Below are 8,846 nucleotides of genomic sequence, written 5' to 3'. Positions count from 1 at the left end.
CGAATAGGGCTTATATAATGAGTTTGCTTTTCAAGAGTAAACTCCTTAGGGATTTTACGGCCCTAAGACCATGTCTAAATGAGTTCACGTCCGTGAATTCATGGTTGATGGGTTTTAAGGTGCTATATGGTCAAATATCACATGTGAAAAGTTGCTAAGATTTAATCTAAGGCATAGGAATGGATTTAACCACCAAAGATACCATCAATGGGATTTTACGGCCGTGAACTAGGAGTTTACGGTTGTAAGCTCCTAAGTAACCTTTCTTTTCATGACTTGGTGGCCCTAGATTAATCATATGTGATTTGAACTTATTTTACAAGCTATAGAATGGATTTAGGGCATCATTTGGCTAAGGTATAGGAGTTTACGGCCCAGGAACCTATCCTTGGGGGTTTGCGGCAGTAAGCTCCTATAGGAGTGGTTTTAATCAAGTTTACGGCCCCTAAATCGATCGTGGTTGTTTCTAGACTTTAATCCAAGGCTTAGGAGGTGTTTAAATGGCATTTTAACACCTTAAAAGGAGTTTACTGTCCATGATAATGAGTTTACGGCCCAAGCATGTTCTTGGGCATTAAACTCATGTTTACTCCCCAAAAGTTGAGTTCAAGGTGTTCTAAGTCCATTCCATAAAGTCTATAAGCCATATCTAAGCTCCAAAGGTGGTTTGGAAGGGTTTTAAGGCTCAAAAACCCCACTTATATGTGTTCACGGCCCACGAATGTTCCAAGGCCGTAAACACATTTCTATGGTCCTATTCCATGTTTTGAACTTGAAATTGAAGGTTAAGGATGCTAATCTAAGAGTTAGGGTATTTACCTTGATGATTTGGAGCCTTAATTTGATGATTTTGGACCCTTAGATTGGATTTGAGGAGAATGGTTAGAGAGAGAGTGAAAAAGCTTCAAATGAGGCTTAATCAAGTTGATATATAGTTCGGGTTTAGGACACGGTGGAATTCTACCCGATACCGACGTTATACGGGGCTTTTAGTCGCACCTGATTAAGTTGTCGTAACCCGGCGTGACCGATTCTAAAAATTTCCAAATTAATAATTTGGGCCTTTTACATGAGTTTCTAAGGAGTTTGGACACTCATGAGATTATAATAAACATATAAATTTAAATAACTTAGCCCAAAAAGAAAATAGAAACCAATCGCTAAAGACAGGCTTTACGGACGGAACGAGTTACGGCGACGGAATAACTTCGGGTTGTCACATTATCCCCCCGTTAGAGGGAATTTCGTCCCGAAATTCAAAGATTAAGATACTGTTCACGAATTGAAAAAAGATGTGGATGAATCTACTGATTCGGGTCTTCATGCTCCCAAGTGGAATCGGGTCTCTGCTTGACATTCCAGCGAACCCTCACTATCGGGATGCGGCTTTGGTTCGTACGTTTGATCTCTCGATCCATGATCTCAATTTGTTCTTCCATGGGGATTCAGACTTTCGTTGATTTTGGAATTACTAGGGTTTCGTTGGGCAAGCACTTCTAAAGACTCGAGACGAGGAAGACAGGATGGATACTACTAAGTCCTTGAGATAGTCGAAGTTCGTAGTTCACGGTTTCGATTCTGGCGGGGATTTCGAAAAGTCCGATGTATCATGGATGAAGTTTTCCATGCTTCCCAAAGCACATCATGCCTTTCTGGGATAAGACCTTCAACAGGTCATAAGCTCCAACAAGAGGGTACATCTTCATGTGGCAGGATAGTAAAGGGTTTGATGATTCTGAAAGAAATTTCTGGGTGGGTCTGCGATAATAGCCGGCGGGACCCAAGAATTGACGGGTTTCTATGGGTATCTTCGGTGCCGACTAAGTCTCTATCGCTTTGATTTTTGGAAAGGTCCGCGGGTATGGCTGCTTTGCTTACTACATGACCAGGGAAATTGGTTTGACCGAAGGGCACCACTACTAACTCGTAGTGACCATATCGAGCCCTGACCACTGTCTTGGACACATCATCCTCATGGAGGTTTGGCTACGAGGTAGTTCCAGGGATTAGGTCGATACGAGACTTGACTAGACGTTCGGAAGGAATTCTCGGGATATCATCAGGAAGGACATCATGGAAAGAGTTGCAGACTTCCTGTTTCCTAATGATCACATGGACGAGGAATGCATGGCACTACTTTCGGGGAATCTTTTTAAGTATTGATGCACGAAGTGATGCGAAGGTTGGATTTAGGTTTGTTGCCAAAGATCATGAGAATTGGGTCAGAGAAAAGATTTAGACGGACGACCTTTTTGAAACCAAGAATAACTGCATGAATGAGACCCGGTCATTTCATGCCAATGATAGCATCAAGGCATTTCATGAAAAGTTTGCCATTTGATCGAATGGAAAAGAATAATCGTCCGGATTAAGGATACAACCTATGGGTATGACGTTAGCGTTCTCTTTCTCACTGGTTAGCCATCTTGATGGTACACGTTTCGGTTGCTAACGAAGGATTAAGTTTAGAAAGGTTTTTGAAAGGATAGTTAGCAAATTTCTTTCAACACTAGAATCGAAAAGGATCACAGGCATAAGATTCATCGAGGAGGAATATACCTATGGCAACGGTGGGGTCGGTGGCTGCCTCATTTTGTCCTATAGCTAGGACTCTCCCGGTGTTGCCAGATGTTGCTGCTTTAGGGCAGTTTTGCTTGAAGTGCCTAACTTCACCACAATTATAGCAGGCCTGACCGACACCCACTCCGGAAGATTGATTAGTTGATTGGGTTGGTTTTCTGCAGCTTCGAGCAAGGTGGCCCTTCTTGCCATAGTTGTTGCAGAGACGTTCACGACATGCCCCGGGAGTACGGTAATGGTAGCTGCACTTGTTGCACCAAGGAAGGGTACTAATATATCCGCTGGTAGGAGTCTGAGTAGTGGATCCAACAGCAGAAACAACAGCAGGGGCAGTAGCAGCGTGGACTGCTACCATTTGTTGTTTCTTAGAGGATCCTTGTGTACTTTGGGCCTTCCGCTTGTTCCAGAATACCTTTTTACTTCCACGACTACTCTTAACCAGCTCAGGAGTGGTGGTCTCCTCATCAGGGTTATCTTCGTGATCGATCAAGGTTTGCGCCAGACATTTTGCGCTGTCATAGGTGTCTGGCTTTGCAGCCAAGACATTTCCTTTGGTTGGCTGGGTCAACCCCCAGATGAACCTCTCAATAATCTCCGGGTTAACCATTCCCGAATAGAGTAGCGCCAAGTCATCGAATCTAGAGGTATAGGCGACGATATCGGAACCCTTCATCTTCAGCTTCCAGAGTTCGTGCTCTAGCTTCTGCATTTCGCCTTAAGGGCAGTACTCTGCAAGCAGAAGTTCCTTCATGGCCTCCCAACCCATGGCATTGGCTACCGATAGGGTTAGGGATTTGACTCGGCCGTTCCACCAAGTGAAGGCTTTATTAGTGAACGTACAAACGGCGAACTTCACCTTATCAGACTCCGAACAAGCACAGATTTCAAAGATTGATTCGATTTTCTCGAACCATCGGGTGAGGGAAATGACACCTCTAGTGCCATCAAAGGATGTGAGTTTCGCGTTCATTAAATCTTTATAGGAACACTCTTTCAGGTGTCCTTGGCTATCATCTTGGTTTTGGGGCTGGGGACCACCTCCTGAACCACCGGGGTTCATTTGAGACATGGTGGCTGCCACTGCGGCAGTAACAACTGTCTGGAACATCACAGGATCAAATTAGGGAGGCGGTGGTGGCAGAGGGTTGTTGTTTTTCTTTGAGTTGGGTCTCTTTCTTGGAGGCATCTTGATCTAAAAAGATCAGGAAAGAGAGGATCATAAGTCCTCTGAATTGAATTAAGAGATATGGAACAAGGGATATCTCTTTATGACAGACATAGAATTCTATTAAACGATAAAGCAGGAATGAATTATCAAAGCAGATAAATTATCGCTAAAGGAATGATTATGGAGCAACGTTGGAATGAGGATCTCTATAACGGATTTGGCTCGAGAAATACTCCCATAGTATTTCATGATTCACTGCAACGATGGCTCGTTGTTTGGGTATTGGGTAAGTTTTAGGCATGTCGCATACCACAGTCACTCCCAAGCACATGTTGGCCGTGTCTCGAATGAATATAGTTGGCCAGGCTATATTAATCCTAGACACGACTACATAACTGCCCAGGTTTAACCGCGGCGTACAACACCCACTTACTTATGTTTTGTTCTACTTGTAGTTACGGATTTCGACGGTTTGGTATACTTGTATGCTTTTGAAAATACTTATATTTAAAGGTATACTTTTAGTTCAAAGCACTTAGGCCCCTTAGCGTTTATAGTCTTATAACATGTAAGGCTTGGTATACTAGTTCACTATAAAAAAGGGCTCTGATACCAATCTGTCACGCCCCGAAACCGAAGGCGGAAACGTTTCAGGGTGGAGGACATCATGAATATCACAACCAATGTACATAGTAAGCATAGTAAACACAAAACTTTACATTACATAGATTCCTTTACATTGTCTGAAAACAAGAGTTACATGTGTTATACATATATATCATATGAACAAAAGTAATGACGTGTCTTCTACGTACTCCGTCTTCGCCAAAAGGGTCGCTGGGTACCTGTCTAATATGGACCTGAGAATACAAGCAGTTTGAAAATCAGCATAAAGCTGGTGAGTTCATAAGTGTTTTGTTTTCTAAAAATGAACATGTTTCCTTTGATTTTCCGAAAAAGTTTGTTATCCAAGAAAATCCCATATTTTCTTATAAGTATAGTTTAGTTATTTGTTTATTATACCATCCGATTGTGTACAGTTCAATTATCCGAGGAAAAACCCTTATTTTCCTACAAGTAAAGTTTAGTTAAATACCACAGTGTATAGTTTAATACATAAAACTATATATTGAAAACCACTGGGAATTACCATCCAGTACAACAGTAGATATTTTTAATACATAGAAATATTAATTGAAAACCATGGGAATACTATCCCATACTAGATATAAAAACTATAGATTGAAGATAGATATAAAATCAAATCCGTGAATAAACTTATATTAATACGTATTGTGAGTCAGGTAACCATGCTGATGCGACACCGAGACCTCCTTGACGTTCCCGTACTAGATATAGATTGAAAACCATGGGAATACCATCCAGTACTAGATATAGATTCAAAACCATGGGATTACCATCCCGTACTAGATATATATTCAAAACCATGGGATTACCATCCCGTACTAGATATAGATTCAAAACCATGGGACTACCATCTCGTACTAGATATAAGAACTATAGATTGAAGATAGATATAAAATCAAATCCGTGAATAAACTTATATTAATACGTATTGTGAGTCGGGTAACCATGCTGATACGACACCGAGACCTCCTTGACGTTCGTCAGACGTCGGACGATATCCAGAATTTGTCACCCCAGGCGTGCTCGCCTAACTGTAGCTAGCAGTTTAGGTGTGGCATTGTCAGTCCCGAATAGATCTATTCACAAATTCCACGCTCTCCCTCCAGGAGACTCTGGTTACACTTCCGGGGAGGATTTACTGATAACCCAAAAGGGTAATGACGAATCTCACAAGCTAGTATTAAATTATTCACGGTGTTTTTAGACGTTATCAAACATACTAATCGTTTTGAAACATAATACAGTGAAAACAGTTAAATATAATGAAATTATCTGGCAATATACTCTAAATTAAACAGAGATAAACTGAATCAGACATAGTTTATCTAATAACTTTACATAAATCTGTGCTCATTGAACATGAACTAAAGATCCCAAATTATTCCCATAATAATTTGATTGTTACTTATACTGTAATTGAAATCCAGGTACTTATGTTCAATAAAACATCCCTTATGCTCTGCATAATACATAAGGAATAAAGATATATAAAAGTTAGCCAAATATTTATAGAAATACATCAGTTTTAGGTTTTGAAAACGTTTATTGTTTTGATTGTATTCCTCCCCTGAAAACATTGAAAAACACGGAAAAATGTGTAGGGGTATGAACTCACCAGTCGAAGAACGAGTCGATTTGGATGCTAGACGTCGGTTCGGGGCTTGATAATGCGCAAGGTTCCTATGTAATATGGAATGATATAAAAATGTCTCTAATTAGACTTTAATTCACTAATTAGATATGATTTTACACTCCATGACGCGAAAACACTTCAAATCAAGTGTTTGGAGTGACCCGGGTAGCGTTTATGGACGAATAGGGCTTATATAATGAGTTTGCTTTTCAAGAGTAAACTCCTTAGGGATTTTACGGCCCTAAGACCATGTCTAAATGAGTTCACGTCCGTGAATTCATGGTTGATGGGTTTTAAGGTGCTATATGGTCAAATATCACATGTGAAAAGTTGCTAAGATTTAATCTAAGGCGTAGGAATGGATTTAACCACCAAAGAAAACATCAGTGGGAGTTTACGGCTGTGAACTAGGATTTTACGGCCGTAAGCTCCTAAGTAACCTTTCTTTTCATGATTTGGTGGCCCTAGATTAATCATATGTGATTTGAACTTATTTTACAAGCTATAGAATGGATTTAGGGCATCATTTGGCTAAGGTATAGGAGTTACGGCCCAGGAACCTATCCTTGGGGGTTTACGGTTGTAAGCTCCAATAGGAGTGGTTTTAATCAAGTTTATGGCCCCTAAATCGATTGTGGATGTTTCTAGACTTTAATCCAAGGCTTAGGAGGTCTTTAAATGGCATTTTAACACCTTAAAAGGAGTTTACTGTCCATGATAATGAGTTTAAGGCCCAAGCATGCTCTTGGGCAGTAAACTCATGTTTACTCCCCAAAAGTTGAGTTCAAGGTGTTCTAAGTCCATTCCATGAAGTCTATAAGCCATATCTAAGCTCCAAAGGTGGTTTGGAAGGGTTTTAAGGCTCAAAAACCCCACTTATATGTGTTCACGGCCCAAGAATGTTCCATGGCCGTAAACACATGTCTATTGTCCTATTCCATGATTTGAACTCTAAATTGAAGGTTAAGGATGCTAATCTAAGAGTTAGGGTATTTACCTTGATGATTTGGAGCCTTAATTTGATGATTTTGGACCCTTAGATTGGATTTGAGGAGAGTGGTTAGAGAGAGAGTGAAAAAGCTTCAAATGAGGCTTAATCAAGTTTATATATAGTTCGGGTTTGGGACACGGTGGAATTCTACCCGATACCGACGTTAAACGGGGCTTTTGGTCGCACCCGATTAAGTTGTCGTAACCCGGCTGGACCGATTCTAAAAATTTCCAAATTAATAATTTGGGCCTTTTACATGAGTTTCTAAGGAGTTTGGACACTCATGAGATTATAATAAACATATAAATTTAAATAACTTAGCCCAAAAAGAAAATAGAAACCAATCGCTAAAGACAGGCTTTACGGACGGAACGAGTTACGGCGACGGAATAACTTCGGGTTGTCACATTATCCCCCCGTTAGAGGGAATTTCGTCCCGAAATTCAAAGATTAAGATATTGTTCACGAATTGAAAAGAGATGTGGATGAATCTACTGATTCGGGTCTTCACGCTCCCAAGTGGAATCGGGTCTCCGCTTGACATTCCAGCGAAACCTCACTATCGGGATGCGGCTTTGGTTCGTACGTTTGATCTCTCGATCCATGATCTCAATTTGTTCTTCCATGGGGATTCAGACTTTCGTTGATTTTGGAATTACTAGGGTTTCGTTGGGCAGGCACTTCTAAAGACTCGAGACGAGGAAGACAGGATGGATACTACTAAGTCCTTGAGATAGTCGAAGTTTGTAGTTCACGGTTCCGATTCTGGCGGGGATTTCGAAAAGTCTGATGTATCATGGATGAAGTTTTCCATGCTTCCCAAAGCATATCATGCCTTTCTGGGATAAGACCTTCAACAGGTCATAAGCTCCAACAAGAGGGTACATCTTCATGTGGCAGGATAGTTAAGGGTTTGATGATTCTGAAAGAAATTTCTGGGTGGGTCTGAGATAATAGCCGGCGGGACCCAAGAATTGACGGGTTTCTATGGGTATCTTTGGTGCCGACTAAGTCTCTATCGCTTTGATTTTTGGAAAGGTCCGCGGGTATGGCTGCTTTGCTTACTACATGACCAGGGAAATTGGTTTGACCGAAGGGCACCACTACTAACTCGTAGTGACCATATCGAGCCCTGACTGCTGTCTTGGACACATCATCCTCATGGAGGTTTGGCTACGAGGTAGTTCCAGGGATTAGGTCGATACGAGACTTGACTAGACGTTCGGAAGGAATTCTCGGGATATCATCAGGAAGGACATCATGGAAAGAGTTGCAGACTTCCTGTTTCCTAATGATCACATGGACGAGGAATGCATGGCACTACTTTCGGGGAATCTTTTTAAGTATTGATGCACGAAGTGATGCGAAGGTTGGATTTAGGTTTGTTGCCAAAGATCATGAGAATTGGGTCAGAGAAAAGATTTAGACGGACGACCTTTTTGAAACCAAGAATAACTGCATGAATGAGACCCGGTCATTTCATGCCAATGATAGCATCAAGGCATTTCATGAAAAGTTTGCCATTTGATCGAATGGAAAAGAATAATCGTCCGGATTAAGGATACAACCTATGGGTATGACGTTAGCGTTCTCTTTCTCACTGGTTAGCTATCTTGATGGTACACGTTTCGGTTGCTAACGAAGGATTAAGTTTAGAAAGGTGTTTGAAAGGATAGTTAGCAAATTTCTTTCAACACTAGAATCGAAAAGGATCACAGGCATAAGATTCATCGAGGAGGAATATACCTATGGCAACGGTGGGGTCGGTGGCTGCCTCATTTTGTCCTATAGCTAGGACTCTCCTGGTGTTGCCAGATGTTGCTGCT

Source organism: Lactuca serriola, chromosome 5, assembly GCF_051521515.1.
Source record: "Lactuca serriola cultivar US96UC23 chromosome 5, Lser_US96UC23_V15, whole genome shotgun sequence".
In the NCBI taxonomy this organism is placed as follows: Eukaryota; Viridiplantae; Streptophyta; class Magnoliopsida; order Asterales; family Asteraceae; genus Lactuca; species Lactuca serriola.
The sequence above is the reverse complement of the archived record's forward strand: the minus strand, read 5'-3'. Positions refer to the sequence as shown.